At 42.4% G+C, this 20,757-nt stretch overlaps 1 long non-coding RNA gene across 4 annotated transcripts in view; it reads left to right on the top strand.

Moving 5' to 3' along the window:
• The window catches only part of LOC121078776, a 291,522-nt gene that overhangs the window by 244,148 nt on the left and 26,617 nt on the right, over positions 1 to 20,757 (top strand). For all 4 annotated transcript variants that reach the window (XR_005824743.1, XR_005824740.1, XR_005824741.1 and 1 more), the window contains exons 7-8: positions 4,462 to 4,576; positions 13,814 to 13,964. This is a non-coding gene — a long non-coding RNA (uncharacterized LOC121078776). The remainder of the gene's footprint in view (positions 1 to 4,461; positions 4,577 to 13,813; positions 13,965 to 20,757) is intronic.

Consider the following 20,757-nt stretch of genomic DNA (forward strand, 5'->3'; position numbering starts at 1 on the left):
GTAGACCATGACCCTGTGGCCAGTGTTTATGGTGAGATGAAGAACGAAGAAAACTGCTGGGACAGTAAAACTGGTGATATATTTATATATTTCAGCTTGGGCTATACGGAATATATATTGCCTCCTCAAGTACGGCGTTTTTCCCTGAGTTTTTGTGGTGGATATATTAAGCCACCTGCAGGTCCTCTGGGTCTGGATAACTGAATTTATAAAACAGACAGATATAAAAGAAAACTGGTGGTAGGAGGAGAGCACCCCTGGCTGAGGATTTTCACAGAAATCTTTTGGATTTCACCAGTGAATGGTTGCTTTATGCTGTTCTTGCTGTGTCTTATCTAATTTGTTATTGATGCTATTGCATTTGCTTTCAAACAGTCATTAGAACATTTAATTTGCAGCAGCTGTAATTTATATTTGTAATTTTGTCTAAGGTCAATAAAGGAAACTGAAGAGATTTATAGTCCTAGTTTCAACTAAGATAAATAGAAACAAGCTCTATTTCCCTGAAAAGCTTTATTTAAACTGCATTTTAAAAGAACAAAATTAATTTGATGGGATATTTGCATGCAAGTTTGGGTAAACAATCCCTAGTGTCTGGAAGAAATATTAGGAAGTGTGAACATGGTCAGCGTGTTCTTCTCTGAAATACAAATAAACTCTTGGGAACCCTTACCTTCAAGTAGGATCCAGTGGGAGTCAAGTAACTATTTCAAAAGGTTTCCTAAGAGCAGCAGTTGATAAACATCCTTGAGGTATGTTGTATTAATGCTCTACAAAAACATTATAGTTGCATGTTTTACATACTGTCAGGATCAGTCTAAGAGTGGAAAACAAGACCCTGAAAGCAAGGCACTTTTTTTTTTTGTTTGTTTGTTTCACAGCAATCCTCAAGCATGGGTTGCAGAAATGTGTTAATAATTTTCAAGAAGTCTCTGTCATTTATGAAATATTTATGTTTGAAGCACCGCCTGATGCATGGGGAAGAGGTGCCTCTCCCATCCAGCAATTAGCTGAGGGATTATGCCAGGCAGCAAAGACGTGAGAACAGCCAGGCCTGCTTGGGGCTTTAGCACAATTTCAAGACAAGTTTTGTGGAAGGGAGGAGGCAATGCCTAATGAACCCCCCTCTTTTGAACAGCAGGATGGGATTCCCTGCCCCAAAGAGCTGAGGGCTGGGGGGATATCACTGCATCTGACCCCGAACAGGGCGGCTTGTGGGCCTGCTCGGCCATTTGGCTCTCAAGCCTGTCTAACATGGTGCCCTGGGGAGGGAATTCTTTCTCCACCCCCTGCTAATTTGATTTATGTCTAATCCAGTGGCCTTTTGCCAATAGTCTGCTGGTATCCTTGTGCCAGAGTACATTACTCTCCCCTGTGGTGTAGCAGAAATGTTAAGCTTGGCTGTGTTGGATAAAGCTCCAGTCCTACTGGTGTGTGATCATATGAAAATGGCAGATTTCATATTGAAGAAAAATATAATTTGTACTTCTCAGTGGCATGAGGGAGAAAGTTCCACAATAAGACTGTAACCCCTTCCCAAAAGGGCAGTTGCTTTCTTGATAAGATTTGCAATATTAGGGTGTTTTGGGTTGGAGTTTTGCCTACCTGCTGCACCTGTTCTGGGTTTTGCTCACCTCAGTTCTCTTGATGTGGCAAAACTCCTGAGTTTGCTGTGCTCATGGACCTACACAAACGGGGATGGCATGTGCCAGGGCAGGAGGAAGGAAGCAGAACTCCTGTTCCAGCCTGCACATAGCTCATCTCCCTCCGCCTTTCTGGAAAGATGGGTGTCCAGCTAACACCTATATTCTGCAGGCATTTTCCCCTATGGGGAGCATTCCAGGGTGGAAAGTGGTGTTTCTAATCTGCGCTATTCTTAGATTGCTAAAGCGGGAAGAAAATAAAGGAAGAAAAAAGGGAAAACTCCCTGATTTCTACTTTGGCAGAAAGCTTTTTGTTGCACACTTCCTCATGTCACATCCCATTGAAGGTTATGGAGAAAGTGAGAGTGTAACCTACCCCGTCTGAGTGTGCATGCTACGTTTCAGGAGGAGGATTTGTCTTTGAATGCTAACTGCCAATGGCAGCTAGGTGCTGTCCTGGAAGAGACATGCTTTCTCCTTTCCCTTATTGTGGCTGTTTGAATTCAGTTCATTTAATATGTTTGTAATTGTATAGTGCAGTCATCTCTACAGCACTTCGTAAATAGCAATTTTTGCCGTAAGCAGCCAACAAGCACCTTGCCTCCAGACATCACCAGGGTTAAATGTTACCATTATGATCTTGGACTTAATATGACTAATATTTGAACCGCAACAAATTTTTATATGGGCCATGAAACAGTAAACCCCATAATTATTCCTCTTGTTATAAATTCTATTAATAATTGCACATATGTTAAGGCAATTGCTATATGTGCCAAGAAGGGATTATGGTGCTAGGGCCGGTACAGAGAGAAGAAGATGGGCTTTCTTCTAAGGACTTTCTCTTTCAAATGAATAACACAGAAGCAAATGTGTCAACAAAAATTTGAGAGGCAAGGAGACATGCTCAGCCACATAATTAATTTAGCAGAACAGAAAAGTAACCTGTAATCCTGAACCACTGCTAGGCTCCAAAACATTATCCTGTTCACCCAGACAGAGCTATGGCACACTGAAGCTATAGATGCTTTATTTATTGTGTGCAGTCAGTTCAACTTGTGACTTCACCTGCCCTATTACCCTGTGTTTCCTTTAGAAAATTCTAACAAAAGACTTGAGTGAAAGATTTCTTCAAAATAAATAGATGTTTGTGAGTCAGTGCATGATACTGGATTTCACCTGGTGTGGTTTTTGGAAGAGAGAAATTTAAAAGGAACAACAGATAACAGCCAGATGTAAATGGCTGGTAGGTTAGTCGGAGGGCTTGCAGGTACCCTGTAATGGCCTTGTGTCCTGTTGTCAGCCTGCAAGACAGTGTCTTCAGGCCTGAAGGGCTACAGCCTATGTGGAGGCAAAATGGTCCATTCTTTTGTCATCTTTAATAAAACCAGTTGATTTCCTTCCAGAACTGTACATTTGTATATCCCTAGTATCTGTCCTCTTCTGGTGAATAAACGCTGCGTGGGAGCGCAAGGAGGGCTGGCCGACTTTTTAAACTGCAGTGAGGGATCTGCTGAGGAAGGTTTACTTCTACTAAGGAGGTCTTCTGCTAAGCATCAGCACAGAAGGCTTTAACCCCCCATCCCAGCACAGTCACAGCATCTGGAGTATCTTCTCCACTGCTTTCCCCCTCTGATTTTCAGGGTGGGTGTTGACCAACAAGAACATCTCCAAATTCAATACCCCTTTAAGGTATGCTGGGTTTTTCTAACCATATTCAGGCCTTTCCTTGGTGAACGAGTACATGGTTGAGCTGAGCTTTGGAGCCCACCACTTGGATTTGCTGCATACCAGTGTCAGGAGCCCCAGCTGCGGTCTGGGGACTGGCCATTCTGCTTTCCTGCACATTGATGGGGGAGAGTGGGGAAGAGAGAATGGAGATACGTCTCCATGGCTTGGGTCCCTGGGGTGAACAAATGAAAGAAGGGGATGTTGGAGACGTGTGCCATTATACCAGCGTTTCAAGTCACTAAATAATAGGCAGTATTGTGAAGCATCTCCAGGGAGGAGGCTTCCGGTGGTAGCTCTCTGTGCCTCCCTGCTGTGAGTCACTGTGAGCTAAGAAGAATTGGTACCAAGGAAAAAGCACTGAGATAACAACCTTGAAAAATTAGAAAAGAGAAGGGGGGGGGAAAAAAAAAGAAAGAATTATACGCTGAAAAGAGCAAAACTGTCTCACCATAAAAGCATTCTGTAAATGAACTCCCATGCTTCCAAGCTGTATGTCTTTATCAAAACCACCATCTTTTAAGGGGGGAGAGATGTGCACATCAAGATTTAAGGACTTTACCTATTGTGTTACAGCCTAAGCCAGTGATTGGTATGCTGCCAGTTTGCAGCAGGCATCACCAAGGCTATGGAAACGTTTTTGAATCTTATGCTTGCAGTTATAAGGAACAGTATTTTGTGCTGCCTTGGGAGAAATAGCGAGCTGTGTTTTCCTTTCTCTGAGCATGCAGGTCTGTAGTGTTAAGAACATTGACATCTATTCAAGCATGTTTTACTTTTCTAAGAGCTGTAGACAATGCCATGGTGTGTGGAAATTTTGCAGTGTTTGCTAGCTGCTGGGTCTTCTTTTCTTGGAGATAAACATACGTTGTATTATTAAGAAGGACCCTTCAAGTTGCTGTTCTGATTTATATTCCATTCTAAACTCTTGCATGCATTTATTGTTTGTTAAAGGCTGACATCCCTGGAGACCTAAGCTCTTTATTTATCCGCAGAGTGAAATTCTTCTCTCTGAAGAGGGGATGCCAAAGGCACTAATTGTCAATGACAGTCTTGCACACACACAAAAAAATCTTTCTCTATTTTTTAGCCAGAATAATTTTGCTATGTGAAGATGAACTCCTGAAATGGGAACCGATTTGGAGAATTTATCTGACAGAAGCAATAGGACTTCAGCTTGAGGACCTAGACCAGCCCAAATGAAGGTGAGAAGAAGAATGGTGTTATATATGGAATTTTTTCTTCATATGCTCTGCCTTTGTTCTGAGGCAAAACACTTTGCGGGGCAGCCTTGAGAAGTGGACTGTGCAATGTGAAGTGACAAATAACCTTTATTTTGTCAGTAGGGCCCAGGTGCCAATGATAGTGGTGTTGGGGCAGGCTTGGAGCAGTTTAAGATGGGAGATCTGGGGATACAAACACCTCCACACTAGACATCATCGCCATCCCCACCACTGGAGTGTAGTATAAAATACTTCTGATTCTATTTTTGTTTTTATTCTCCATCTGTTTAGAATTGTCTAATATATACCAACTGAGCTCCTTTAGCATTCTGCTCTCCTCAGCTCTGTGTGGTTTATTAATAGGCATACCTGGCATCTGCTGATCCACAGAGAACTCATGCCTCCTATCCTTAAACAAGTCAATAGTGTTGGTCATCCTACTGGTATTATTTTAGGGATGCAAAGAAAGAGAGGGAGGGAAATCTTGTAAGAGCAACATACTTTTTTAGCCTAGCATATTGGTTTTAAATGTGGTCCCAACACATGGCTATATTGCAACTTGTAAAATTCCTTCCAAAGGCAGAATTCATAGAAGTTACCAACTACTTGCCAACAGCCTATAAAGGCTAGTACTGAAAGGTACTTTCATTTCCTCATTTGCTTCTGTCAAAGGAAGGTGATTCCGTGATGGAAAAATTAATTTAACAAAAGCATGAACGTTGATCTTCACATTTACATTCCTTCACTCACCCTTTAAGTAGGCAGCATCCTCCAGTTTTACTCATCTCTGAAATCCCAGAGAGCAGGAAGCTCCAATGTAATCTGCGGAGAGAGAGGAGCTTTGGCCCAGTGTGCATTTTGCTATAGCATTCTACAAGAATGGCTACAGGGCATCTACTCAAGAAACATGAAAAGTAGATTTATTTTAATTACATCAATTTATGCTCATTAAAAGCCTCCTCAATAACTAACCCTGGTATTGAATTGTTTTGTATCTCTTCCTAATGCGCTCAGACAATGTTTATTTAATTTAATTGACAGTAAGGGTAAATTTATAGGACTGTAATTCACGCTTTTAGTGAAAGAAAAAAACCTAACAACATGGAGCTGTATAATTTGCTACAGAAGTGAAATAGAAAAATTCATCAGAGCAAAGTGTATATTCAATTTTAATAGTTTCCCTCATCAGGGTCTTTTAATGGAATTTCTTTTGTAATTACTCTAGGGCATTTGAAGCTGCCCATTGTGAGAGCTTACCAAATGACTCTGAAATGAATCCAAATGATAGAGAAGAAATTTTAATACTGTAACCTGTTCACTTCTTTCTGTCTTTGATATAACTTTTTCTGGAGTAAAATACAGTGATGTTTCCCCAAAAGATCTCCACTTCTCTCTCTTTCTCCCTCTCTTTTTTTTTTGTCCAGAAACTTTGCTTTACCATTTCAGCATAGGTTGTGGTTTTAGAATGGATAATCAGACCCACTTGTGGTTCCTGAAGGTCCTCTCTGGATCTCAGCTAAAAAGGGTGCCTCCAAGTCAGCTGGTGACAGTCTGTAGCCTTTCCATGCTTGGGTCTGTAGAAAATACTACTTTTTAATGGAAAAAAAGTCTTCAAATAATCTAATCTAAAAGGAAAAAAAAAAGTCCAGTTGAGACATTTTAGATATTATAATGTCACAAAATAGTACTGTCACACCCCATCCTTCCTATTTTAGGAGGTTTTCATATGTTAAAGTGAAATGACCAAAATGATAAGGGAAGTTTCTGGTTTTGTTAGACCCCAGCATTGTAGAGTAGGCCTGAGAAGCCTTGTAAGGCTGCAATCAACACTGTCCTCCTTCTACAAAAGGGCAGCTCTCTGCTGGGGGACTCCCATGAGCCAGGAGGCAACTGGTTTCTGGCTGCTTCCTTCCCAGGATCAGCCACCCTCACTTTTTGGTGTGTTCATCCCAAGGTGCCCATTGCATGCAGTGGGACTGGCAATGGACCGAGTGGGACATTGTCCTCCCGCTCTGTCCTTGTGGGATGTACATGCCCTGCCACAACCTCATGTGGAGGAGAATTCCCCTAAAACCATCATTTACAGAAGCTATGTGAGTAAGAGACAACAGTCAACAAACTTTGACCTATTTCTGTTAAATACTGCCAAAATATGAAATACTTCTTTGGAGTCTGTGTTTTCCTCGAGTGCATAGCAAATAGTTAAACCGGCAAGGAAGAGTTTCAAAGTGGATTTGATCTTTACAAGGAGTAAGCATCCAATCACAACAAGGTCATAGCAGTTTGTAGACTTCTGTGCAGGGAGCAGAAGGTGTTTCTATATGGGGCAGTGAATTTCCTTAAGGAGTGAAGTGGGACCTGACCTCACATCGTACTCGCACATGAGGAAAGGGTCTGTATTTAAGCTCAGGTTTGTAAGAAATTGCTCCATTGCAAGCTGAGTGTAATACATTTGAGATGACAAGATTTTGTCCTGTGCTATCATAAATAAAGGTAAGTATGATGCTAAGAATTAATAAAAGGAGTTCATTTCTCCAGACAATCAACCTTCAGTACAGAAATCAAAGGCACTGATGAACTTTGGCCTCTGTGTGTGAAGTTCTTATGCTTTAGTGATTAGTGTCAGGCCTCAATGACTTCCAGTAATGTGTAAGTAGCATCAACAGCAGCTATCACACAACTTCACTGGGCTTTCAGATAAGTATCTAGAGGTAGAACCAGGTTTTAGAGGTTTAAAGAGTGCAATTACCATTTTAATATTGCTGCACATGGAATTAGAAGATTAATTTTTGTAGGTCTATTTTTATGATTTTTCACAGGTTGGGAGAGAGATGCAAAAAGCTGGCAACAATATGCTAGAAATAAATTAAGTGCTGCTGATAGCTAATTAAAGGAGCACAAATAGATACCAGAATTATTGGAGAAAACAAAATCTGTTTCATTTTAAAATCATGCCGTACTTTTTATTGGGCCTTCAAAAAAGAGGAGAAGAATTTCTGACATCGTCTGCTCTTGTTTCTAAATGAAGTCTAAACGAGCCTTTTCAAAGCAAGACTATGTCTCAGAAGTTCAGAGAATAGAAAAAAATATATATTTTTCTTCCCCTGTAGGCTATAGTTACTGTTTTAACATTTGTGAGTGTATTTATTGTTACCTGTCAATTTCTGTATTCTAATGCATGAATGTAGTGCGTTTTATAGCTTAATTTCCAGCTCATTCAGTGCCTCCTGACAAGGCTTTTAGAGTTGATCCAATAGAAAATGAACTCAGTTTCTAGATGGGGTAGATACGTGACTATTTCATTGAGATTCAGTTTAAGAAAAGAGGTAGAAGCTGGCAAGTCTAGCAGAGAGCTGGGCTCATCCTGGGGAAAAGCAGCAGTGTTTTGGCACAGCATCAGCAGGAGATTTGCTGCAAGCGGCTGGTGACCTTCTCTTTTCCTTTCAGACTTGATCTGAGCTGAGCATTTGTAGCTGGGCTACATCTGGGGGCAGAGGGAGGGGGATGTATCTGCTGCAGTCTGCACAGCAGCGTGCAGCGTCATGTCAAAATCAAGATGGACTTGATAACTCTAATTAGTATTATCTCCCTACAGCATGCTGCCAGGGGTGTTGCTAAGATGCTGTGTGGGTCGGTAAGGTGGCAGAACAACAAACGATGATTGTAGAGAAGGATGGAGACAAACCCATTAAAGGGCACATTCCACACTTTTCCCGTGTCTCACGTATTAGAGATATTGAGCTTAAATATTAGACTGGCAATAAAGTATGGAAAATCCATGGCTTTGAGATCTTGCTACAAATTAATCCTTTCACCAGGCAGAAAGTTTTGAAGTGGGTTCAGGTTTGAGGTGTTGGACCAAGCTCTGCAAGCAGGAACAAACCCCAGCGGCTGCACTGTCGCATCATACCCTGACACCGCACTGTGACAGGAACAGAGAGGTGGTAAATTTTAATGGCCTGTTAATGTAACTGGTCACGTCTATATAAATGCTGGGAACGTTGATGTCTCCTGCAGCACATTCCTGAGGCGTCCCCTGTTTTGTGCCAGAGGTGTTAAGGTTGTTAAAGGTGCTGTGTGGTGTTTTCTGGTTTGGAGGATGGGAGGAAAAAGGAAGGGAGCAAAATAGATATACTTGGGGGACTCTAAAATAGTTGCTTAGTATGCATTTCATTCAGAGTTTGTTCCCACTGGACTTGTCTTAGGGGTAAAATGGAGGCCATAAACTTCTTGCCACAATAACCTTAAAACTCTAAGCTCCCACAGCTGACTGAAGTCCTTTAATACACCTATATACAGAAAAGCTCTCTGGTCTTGCCCCATCCTTACTCCAGTGTCCCTCTTTGAAGAGTCAGATTGATGGCCACCCCACTGACATCTATTTTAATGACAGAAGCATAATTTAATGACATAAAATTTATTTTAGCTGATAGGAGATAGTAGGGATTTTTTCCTCACATTATCCCTGTTATTTTCCTTTTAGTGAAGGGGATAGCACCAGATTCCCTTTTACTAGTGTGAGCATGTCACAGGATTTGTAAGGTGCCCCTTTTTCCTGCTCTTGCTTTTCCTCTCAGCATCAGTATTAAATGTCTGAGAAGATAACTATTTCAACAACCTATTTTCCAAAATGAAATAGGCAAAGAAAGGATTTTTTTCTCCAAGTATTGCTGATGACACTTCAAAAACATGAGATCCTTTAAAAGCGCATACCTGAGCCTTCCAGAAGTCTATTCTACGGCAGCTGCATCCAGGGATCAAGAAGCCTCACATGAGAGCCACAGAGAGTCCAAAATTCCCAAACACACCCTTGCTGAGAAGGGTTATGGCTGTGGTTGCTCACCGCCCACCCCTGCATCACCACCGATCGCCCTGGGGTCCTCTGCCATAAAATCGGTGGGGAGCCCATGGCCAGGTCCTGGCTGTGTCAGCGAGGGGCTCGTTTACAGCCTAACCACCAAGGTGACTTGTGTGGGATGCTTCCTCCACGAAACGTCCTAACACTGCGGAGGTAACTCTGCCTGTGGGCTGTCAGCCTGCCTTGACATTTGTAAGTGCTCCAGCTCTGCTGTCTCACGGTGAATTCTTCTTTCTGCTGGTGCTGTTGACGTGCTGCCTTCTGCTAAGCTCTCCATCCCTATGAATCTTTTTAGGAGTCAGATTTGGCAATCAGCAACAACTCCCAAGTAGGGCTGACCACCACGGGCTCCTTGTGAAGTCCACACGTAGCTGTGCACAGAGTGGGAGCTGCCACCACACCGTGAGGCATCCATCCATGGGCTAGTGAGAGCTGCAGGCATCAGTGTGCCTTCAAGCAAGTCCTTGCCAGCCCTCCCTTCCTGCTGGAAAATCAAAATACCACCATCCTCCTGCCCCACAGAGGTGTTCTGGTTAATTTTCCCCCTGCTCCTGTTGAGGAGCCTGAACTCTGCTGTAGATGTACGCATTGTGGGATCACAGCTGTATAGCCTTCCATCTGCTCTGCCCACATGCTTGTAAGGCGCACTTGCTCCTGTTATATTTGCCTAAATCAAGTTGATGGTATTTACAGGGCAATAGCTAACCAGCTTCTCTCAGAAGCAGGAGCTGAAGGTAAGCATACGGTAACCTGTAGGTTTAAGTGTATTATGCATTTGGAAAGGGCAGTAGCTTTACAAGACTGATAGAGAGATAGAAAAAGCAAGGGGTTTCTCTCAGAGAAAAAGGCTTGGGTGTTGTTGTTGTGTGTTTTTTTGAAGGGTAAGGTCAATAGGAAAAGGAATAGATCCTTCTCTTTCACATGTGTTTCCTTGTGGAAGTGGGAAATGCTGGCATTCAATAGAAAAGTCAGAATTTTATGCAGCAAACCAGTACGTCTTTCAGTGTATTTATTTACTCAAAACAGCTATACATTGAAAATACTTTTGGTAGAAATGTGTGGTCAGTCATCATCTCACAGGAGACCTAGGAGATCCAAATGCAATATTCTTTTATCAAGGGTGTTTTATTCTGTAGCTTCATAGCAGGTTGTGTTTTTAAGAGAGCTTTCTTACAGAAACAGGAGATGTTTTCATGAAAAATAAACGGGGAGAGTGAAGAATCTCTGAGAAAATTCTTTCAAAATTGAAACTGACTTTCTTCATAGCTGCTCCTGTGGCCCCCTTTCATGTCCATGTCCTCTGGACAGCTCAGCAGAGAGCAAGGCTGGCACAGAGGCTGGGGAGAGCAGTCTTGGCTTGTGTCTTGCATCGCATACTGGAAATCCTGTGAGTGAGGCTGGCCAGGTTCATCGATGGGCTAATCAGAGGAGAAAAGTGCCATGCGGCTGAGATAAGAAACCATGTCAGAGCTAATTTTACAGTTGTGCCAGAGCAACTTGAATTAGACCAACCTTTGATGGCTACAAAGGTGGGACTTAATGTCCTGGGGGAGCAGGTTTTCCCATTATATATTCATTTAATATTTTTTTCTCTAAATTGGCTGGAAATAACACAAAAATGGGTTTTTGACAGACTTGTGCTCTTGCTTCTGAAATCCAAGGGAATTAAGAGATCTGGCCAGACAAAAATTTGAGAAAACAGTAACACTAAACTGAATTTAATTTCTTGCTTCTGTCTTTATTGCTTGAGTGTGGATTTGTGTGGAAGAGCATTATTTTCGAGAAGTTATTCCAAACCTTCACTCAAGTTGCAATTTATTATAAACAAAACTTGTAAAACGAGATAAAAGTCCTGAACCAATGCAAAGGATTTGCTGACTGGGATGTGTGGGGTTTCTAGCTCAGGTAGATGTAATGCAACTAATAATCTGCGGGAAAGGTCAGCATGAAGGAGGCAAAGTACATTTTTAATTTACACACTTATGTAGCTTGTGGCAGGTGTTGAAATCGGCATCACTGATGTGGGGAAAGCATAAAACACATGCAAAGATGTCTGGCATTATCGCTTTTAGGTCATGCACTTGAAAATGATACAACGTGGAAGGCAGGGACTTAATGTAGAGAATTCTGTATTTCCACCAGAATGCTCCTACCCCTGCTGATGAGCTGACGTTTGCGGTCCAATATTTCCCAAAGATACTGGCAGCTTTATAATTAGGCCCTCAGTCAGAGCTGCCTTTCTGCTCGTGCCTCACCCTGTACAGATTTGCACTGTAGAGGTTTTTTAGTAGCAAGCGCGATGTTCGGCATGCATTGACCAGAAGTAACCGGATCAAAGGAGGAGCTGGGCTTAGTCCAACCGCAGTTGTGTAGCACTGAGGCTTTCTGAATCAAGCTTCTGCCTCAGTGACTTCTTCGGGGTCATGGAGTGTTCATTAGATGAATGGGAATATGTATATATGCAAGCAGACCTTTGTCACCCTGGGATAAAGCACAGCCGTGTTGCCCCGGGACACAACAGGACCGGCCTCGTGCCTCCCGGCTCACCCGCTGTGCTGAGAACGCTCAAAGGGAGCAGCGAGCCAAGAAATGCTCTCAGCGCCCCATGCTTGGCGGCGTCTTCAATGAAAATATGAACGGCTTAAGGAAGTTTTCTCCAGGATGTTTCTTATTCTGCCCCCATAAAAGGCTTTCCCCCATGCACAGTGGGAGACCCGTGCTTCGCAGCCTGCAGTCTCAGAGGAGCTGCTTCCACTTGAATGACACCAGGGGAAGGGTCGTAAATGCAATATCAGGCTTGGTCAAACTCATGGCAAGCCAAAAAAGAAGGGAAATGATGAATAATCTGTATTGTTTTCATACACAGTAGACTTTCAGAAATACTCAAAAAATGTCTTTTATTTCTTAAATGGTCTGTGAAGTTATGGCAGATATATGAGCATGCAGGGATAAATTATTGGAAAACTGTCTCTTATATTTGCATGCATAGCTATAGATATAAATATATGTTTCTGTGTACAGGCATGCAAATATATAGATGTCTGTGCATGTGCTCGTGTTTATATATATGCATGTACTTTCATGCATACACAAAAATAATTTCCTATAGCTTTTCTCATGTTTAATGATAATACTGAATACTGGTATTCAGCAATCTAAATCCTCAAATGTGTTGAGGAAAGGTAGATTTTAATGGAGTTAAATGAAGCGTTTAGTGCAGAGGGCCTCTCACCTTTGGTGGCACACTCTCAAAATGAAATCCAGTGTTCAGATACAATAATAAAAAGAAGAAAAACAATATTACCTGTTTAAAGAGAATATAAAAATCCAATTAAGTTCGGAATTTTAATTTGCTTGCAAGCTTGGGTTTGTTGCTCTGTGAAAAGAATGAAAATGTAAATGACATTTCTGTGTTATCTACATAATCCAGAGGCTAGAATATCCTGTCATGCTTACTTTGTCTAGCGATGATAAAACTAAACAGTTTTAACTGAATTTCCTGTAAATGGGCAAATAATCAAAATTGAACATCTTTATATTCTGATCTTTCATTAATTTATGTAGAAACGCTGTTATAAAGAGATTAGTGGTTACAAAAGAAAATGAATTTGTACCTGGCATCTGACAGTAGCTATAGCACGTGAAGTGCTGTGGGTACAGGAAGAACAGCGTGGTCACTCGCTTCTGAACCCTGAATTAAGGCACGGGGAGGGAGGCTTTGCTCCATGGGGCCCACCAGGGCACCCACCATCGATGTGCAGAGTCAGACCATCGTGTCCAAGTGTCACTGCCCTCCCCTAGCCCTTCTCGCCTTGAAATGCAGCAGCTCAGTCGTGGCTGCTTGCTAAGACGTGCCATGCTGGGCGGGGAGCACACAGCGAAAGGTGGCAGAGCAGAGAGAATGTCCAAACCCATACTGTTTTAACAGGCCTTGTGCCTAACAGTGGGATTAAGGCTTCAACCAAAGGAGCCTGTTGGGTACGGAAATTGGGCCTGTTGGGTACAGGACTGGAAATTCTTGGTGTCTGATTTTTTAAATACCAGTCCGTGCAGTGGTGGGTGCCCAGTCTGAAGATTATCCAGCCCCACAGTGTCTGGGAAATCTGTTCCTTCCTTCGGAAATGGTCAGAGGCTGTTTGTACACCCTGCAGGTTTTGATAGGAGATACATAAGCAATTGTTAAATTGTTCATTTGACCTAGAATGGTACAGAAAGCAGAGCTGTAAAACTTCCAGATCCACCTGTTGATAAGGAAGCGGCTTTATCTGCTTTTTCCATTTTTTCACAGGCTCTCAGTTCTGCTCCTGGTAGTACCTCTCACTCCAGATTTTGCAACCTTCAACCTGTTCATTTCATTGCAGCAGTACGGCATGGATGGGACTGGCATCATTGGCACCTGGAGTCTTCTGCACTTCACAAAGTTACGCATCCTCTTCTGCATTTCTCCAAGTACAGAAAACTGGCAACCCGCGTGTCTCTTCGTGTCCTGCAGAGCAATTAAAGGACAGCCAGGTAAGTTTTAGATGGGTATAAAAAGAATAATTTTTTTCTTTATTTTTCCTGTATTAAGGATTGCTTGTGTGTTACTTATCTTGTCATTACTGTGGTCCTACAGCATATCTCTTGTTCAAGGTCATGTTGCCTGTGAAAATGAAAAGAATGAATTATAAGTGCATGCAGCGATATAATCCAAAATGCATTTGATATGACAAAGTTAACACTGTGATTTTAGCCTTGTTTCATTACATAGCCTCGAAAAAAATCTTGGGGCCTCATCTCAGTTTCACAGGCAATATTATGCAAGAAACATTGCCTGCCAGTGTCTAATATGCAACCAGCAGGTGTTGTTCAGCCCTTTCATAGTTACCTCCTTCGTGCCTCTTCAGAGTTAGCACAGTGTCTGCCTCAAGGCAGCCTCGGAAAATTAGGCACCCATGTTCATTAACATCCTATAGATCTGTTCTCATTTTCCTAAAAAAAGATATCAAAACAGTCACAAACACTGATGCAGACACAAATTTTCCCCAATGCTTCAGTGCTTTTTCTTCCTGCGCACCCTTCTGCTCCTGGGAAGGCTTAAGCTGTGTCACAGCAAACCCGAGCCAGCACTGTCAGAAAGCAAAGCCCCTCTGCAAGCACATCCCTCCTGCTCCTGCTGCTGGAGTAGAAGGACCTGACCGCACCCTTGGTTTTAAAGCCAAATGCTAAATTCAATCAGCAAAAGATTAAGCAGTCCCAGTTCTTTCTGATAGTGCTAAAAATAAATAAATTAATTAATTGCAGATGAGTTATTTGTGTTTGAATATTGAATCCCAAAGGGGTGGTAGTTATTTTTTGTAATTCTGTGGAGAGAAAGTAAATGGTTGTGAATAGCCCAGTAGTAGAGTAGAATTGATTATTAGTGTCCATGCTATTAAAACCACCTCCAATTGCTAAAAGGTCTTGTTTCATGGTGGCGGACCTGTGTGTCTACCCTGTTACTGTTAAGCCCTAATAGAAATAAAGCACAGCAACACAGAGCTCTAGAAGGGTTTCAGCAGAGCTGGTTGCTGCATCCTGCCTCACACAGTGGCTTCACTACAGAGACTCCAGGTCCCTCACCACTGTTCAGGACACGGTTTGTACAAATGGCATCTCATCCCGAGCACTTGCTCAGCAACATTCACAGTCCTTTCCAAAAAAGACCTCCAATAGTTCACCAAAATTGCATTTGGTCTGTAGCCCCCCCTGGAGCTCTTATGAATACAATTAATTTCTGCAGATCAGGACAAAAATGCAGAGGACTCTATGCTGTATTGACTTAATATATGTCATAATGACTCTGTCTGGACCTAGACTGGCTATTATTCATTTGAAAGTTCAGTGCACACCACAGTGCAGCTTTTGCACGACTTGCCCTTCCTGCAAGAGCTCAGGCTTGCAATGCAGCTGCTAGACCAAGAAATAAGAGCTTGAGCTCACAGTACTGGAAGCTGCAGCTTCATTTCCCCAGAAGCTTTGTGGGCAAACAGTTGTAAAAGCCACAAAACCAGCCCCTGGTGCATTGCTGGGTGTGTTCATCTGGCCTGCCTGGCCCGTGCTGGCTCCTGCATCTGCCTCGCTGCCCACAGGAACAGAGGTTTCTGGGTCTCGTGCATGGAGTTACAGATGCCATGCAGAAGGCAAAGACCCCAGGGTGAGGGACACGTACTGGCACCTCAGCGCTGCTGCTTAAGGGCCAAGCTTGTTGTTTGGGATCTCTTCATAGCAATCAAGCACCTCTGGGGAGCTGTCCCCTGACCCTCAGCCCTGAGCCCTGAAGCCGAGCCATTAGTTTGGCTGCTGGTGGACTGCTATGTGTTTGGCTTTCACACTGTGCAGTAAACAAAGGGCACTTCATGAACTGTGGTTGTTTCCAGCCAGTGAAGCCTGATTTCACTCACCTATTTTCCAGACTTTGAACAATGAATACTAAATAGATAAGCAAATCTATGTTTTATCGTACAGAATCTCCCAAGTGCCTGAGGCTGGTTCAGGCCCAGTGGCTGAAGTTGGGTTAAATTAAGCACTGCTGAAATGCAGAGTAGATAGGGAACAGCTTCCCTTCTGAAGTCCTGGCAGCACAACTGGTTGAGCACAGGAGAAATCCTTTTTAAGTGTCAGAGAAATCGTTTGCTTTGAAATCTCCATCGTCTGTGTTACCTGGTCTTTTAGCCTTACCTATTCAGCGCTGGAGTTTCAGTGTCACAGTATGACCTTCAGTCTAGCTCCCAAGATTTTTAATATCAGTCCTACCATTTTTTTCTAATGTTTTTTTTTTCTATTTTATTTATTTATTTTTAATGAAACAGGGTCTAGATTCATGTAATCTGTTCATGGATAGCGGAAGAGCAAGAGAAATGAGAGACTCCTTCAATGAATTATTTTTACAAGTGACGTGTCTCTAATGACAGCGGTGGTTTTGATATGAAAACATAGAATTAATTGAAGTATTGATAAAGCTGCACTTCAAAGCAAAATGAAGCAATCTACCTTCTTTGGTGCTCTTCAGCTTTGCACCATTTCAGGACCAAGTGCTACAGACATCTGTTTATATGGAGAGAGTGTGATTACAGTAAAATCTGATCTATGTGAATACATGCATTTTTACATCTTTTTCCATGTATTTTCACTATATCATTCTACTATTTAGGTAGAACTTTTGGAATTTCAAAAAATTAATGTAGCTCCCTGATCCTGACATAGTTCTACCTAAAAATGTATTTGTGACATTCAGCTTAACATTGTGCAACTTCAGTCCTAGCATTCAGCTCACTTTTCTCAGAGTTCAGCACATCCATTGGTAAGTGCAAGCCACCACAGATTTATCTTTTGTGAAAAACCTTGTTTTTCTTACCAAATACAGACTAGGAGAGGCAGGCTTCCCACAGAAGTTCTGATCAGAAATGAATGTCAGCTGTTAGCTCCAAACTTGCACAGTTGTAATCGCAACTGCTTGTATGTGCCAGAAGAAATTGGAATATTTACAGCTTTGCAGAGCAGCCGGAAGGAAACAATTACAAGTGAAATACAAATAGACAGTCATATACACAAATATATGGAAAAAGCACAAATACGTGCACAGACAAGCACATTCACACGCAAAGATAAATAGGATGCCAACAGAAACAAGCAAAATGTGTTTGCAACTAGAAAATGGTTCTGAAGGGGCAGAATATAAAAACATACAGAAGCAGGGGACAGGACAAGCGTGCAAGCACAGAAGTCATGGTAGCAGCTTTTCTGTTGCAGGACTGAAGGCAAGTAGGTAATGGTGAGCACACTCAAACAGGTCTGGTTCTGGGCTGGGTTGAAGTTGAATTTACCCTATGTACATGACACTGTTTTTCACTGGGAAGGATAAAGCCAGGAAGAAGGTTTTGGGTGGATGGAGACACACCACTGTGTTTGCAAAGTCTGTTGAGAACATGCTACTCAGGCCACCTATGAAGTGCAATGAAATTGATGCTGCAGGCAGGGTGAGTGGGTACAAGTGGAGGCAAAATTTTGCCTCCTAAGGGTATGATGTCAGGTGTGGGGATGATCCCTAGGTCTTGGGACTTTCTGCCATTATCTTTTCTGCAAGTTCACGTATCCCCTCACACTCTTATTCCTGAAACTGCAGCTACTGAGTGCCTTATCACTTGGCCTGACAAAGTCATATTCCACCATGAGCACAGTAAATACCTGCATTTCTCCTAATGGTGCAAATATTTTGAATTGTATAGCTTTATTCTTGCTAGGTTTTCTTTGTCTCTGTGCTTTTTGGGAAATCAATACTCAAAGGAGCGACCTGTGTATCTCTGACTTGCATGCAATTCCAGCTGAACAGCACTAGGCTTCTAGCAGAAGGATTGAAAGAACAAAGAAAAAGGCTCATTTAATTTACCTTGAGGGATAGTTCATTTCTCAACTAGAGACAATTTGAAAAGCACAAAGCCCTATGCCAATATCTTAGTCACTCTCAAAAATAAAATTAAGTCTTTCTCAGTAGGAAAATAAATGTCAGTGCTATGTACATTTGCATCCAGCAGCAATTCTGCAGCTAATTTCGTAGTAATTGATATGATGCTATATTGCTTATTATGGGTGTTGTAGGATTAAACGTTCAGGTCTGAATCAGACTTGGTCTAACAACAAAGTGGTCGTTTTCTACCTACCTAGCAGGCTGACCAGTACACAACATTAACCAGAGCTGGCACAGAAGTTAAACACTGATGTCGAATGGTAACCTGAACGCAGTTCAGAATACTATGGGTCAGAAATGCTAACTTACATAGTTAAGGCTAAGTTACATAGTTCATTAAGTTGCTTAATGAAACCAAGAACAGACCTGGACAATATGAAGCCATGGACACTTGATAAATTCTTTTTAAAGAAATTAAAAATAAATAAAAAATAAAAATATAAAAAATAAATTCAGACACTTGATAAATTCTTTTTAAATGCAGAACCACACCATCAGCTGGGGCATGAGGACGTATTTTCACTGACTGTCCAAATACACATCCTCTGAACACTGCTGCTCCGGCACTGTAAGGATGCTCAGCAGTTGGTAGAGTTGCAGCCCCAGCTCTGGGAATCACTACCTCTAAAATGAGCAGACAACAGTAGTACTGGTATGACTCGAAAGAAATCACAGAAATTACCAAAACTGCAATGGAATAAGAGAAGAGATGGGCTTTTGCCTTGCTCGAATAACCCCTATTCAATCTTATTTACATTTAAGCCAATGGCTAGTTATTATCATGACTCTTTTCATGAGCATGTATGCAGAGAAACCAGCTGTCCTGCACAGACTTCCCCAAACCAGTGCTCTGCTGCTGTAGCAGCAGGTTAGAGCACACCTGGAACGTGCTCTGTTCCCTTACTAGTCCTTTACTGGTGTACCAGCTCTCCGGCTGTGTGGCGCAGTCTGTGCCTGTGGTATTTGTTCTGTCCACTTACGGCTCTACAAGGCAATTCACTTGTTTGTTCCTGCTTGCAGTGCTGGGAATGAGGACTAATTGCTACCGGAGGATCTCGTTACTCTTTCTATAGTACATCAGCTGGACATCCTAGGCTCCATTACCTAGTGTAACCGCTGGCTGATGAACCAATCCTTTTATGTTAACAAGATGGCTTTGCAGTGACACTCCTACTGCAATTAGTGACAGCACGCTTAATGCTGAGATGGAAACAACGCTGGGCCACGTGCTGAAGTCTTTGTTCAAGCACACACAAAGGGAAGGACAGTGAGGAGGGATTTTCCTTGCAGGACAGATGCAGGAGAGCAGACGTGTTTGAAGCACAGGAGGTGCTTGGCTCCAGCTGACCTTGGAGTGCTCTCAAAGCACTTGCATTTGGTTCATGCTCTGAGCTGACCCCAGGAGGAGACCGTTTCTCCACACTGGCTCCCATGGACCACAGCCTTTGGGAATGTTCCCCAGGAACTCTGGCTCCAGCAACTGGGACTTGGTAACTCCAAAATTGCATCCAGAGAGCCCTCCCTGAAACTTGGACCAGCGTAAGGATGGCCCATGGGGGTTTGTTTCTTTTGAAATGTGCTCTTCACCAATCCACATAGTTTCCCTTTGACTTAGCAGATCCTTTTCAGCCTTCTGCAGCAAGCAGGTGTTTCTCCATATTTCCAGTCTGTGAACTTAAAGAAATTCAAAAATAATTTATCATTTTATAAATAAGTTATACAAGCTGTCATCACAAATCTGTCACCGTGCAGACAGGTGCAAACATGCGCAGTATGCAGAGAAAGACACTGATGCCAAGATCAGAATAAAGGATGTCTAAAAGCAATTACATTTCCAGGTATTAGGCAAACACAATTATTTAAACGGCTAGTCAAAAACAGTTGATAAAATAGATAATTAAAAAAGATTGACCTGAAAGCTGATTTTAAATTATCCTGTAACGTGCACATAACTCAGATAATTGCTCTCTCATGACCCAGCTTCCATTAAAAGGAAGTTTCACCTAGGAAAAAAAACTATTATATATTCAGCACACGGTGATTCAAATAAATATATATTCTCCCAAATGCTGCAGATGATGTGAGGAACTGTATTAAAAAGTGGGAATGAATTAGCCCTGCATTGCAAACTGTAGTGTGGTCTGTCATTGTAATAAATCACACTCAAGAGGCATTGAAATAGAAAGTATGACAATATGGTAAATCTACATCAGCCTCAGACCACAGAAATGGTAGGTGAACTATCATGTGGGGATGTATAAAAATTAAGCTGAAAAAGCCTGAATAGTGTAGATGCTGAGATAACAGGGAGGTTTGTTTTTCTTCTTCGGATTCCGCTGGCTCTTAAATGCCATCGAGGGTCCTATTGTGCCATGAGCACATAGCTTGAGAGAGAGCAGCTGCAGAGGGGAGATTATGTTTACACTAGGCTAGACACAAAAAGGCAACAAGAAGAGGAGTGAGAATTGCAGCAGAGGCAGATTAAAGGCCAGATTTCCAAATATATTTAGTTTGTCTCCATGGGGAAGATGGAAACCTTGGGGGAGTCTCAAATGCCCTCAGTGACCAAGCACAGATGTGTCTGGCACAAGGACGAAATGAATGCAGGGACCTGAGGCCAAATTCAGGTCCTGAGCACTGGGAGGCTTCTTGGCCACCCGACCAAGGTGGACACACCTGGCTGCCATCAAGATGAATTGCCGGAGAAGAAAGGCAGCGTTTTGACTGGCTGTGCAGTCGGTGCCAACCTTTGTATCTGCGGCAGCGCGGCGCGTGAGTGGCTCAGACCCGGGTTGTTTGTGCAGTGCTCGCAGAAGAAGA

This window comes from Cygnus olor, chromosome 15, assembly GCF_009769625.2.
Source record: "Cygnus olor isolate bCygOlo1 chromosome 15, bCygOlo1.pri.v2, whole genome shotgun sequence".
Lineage (NCBI taxonomy): Eukaryota > Metazoa > Chordata > Aves > Anseriformes > Anatidae > Cygnus > Cygnus olor.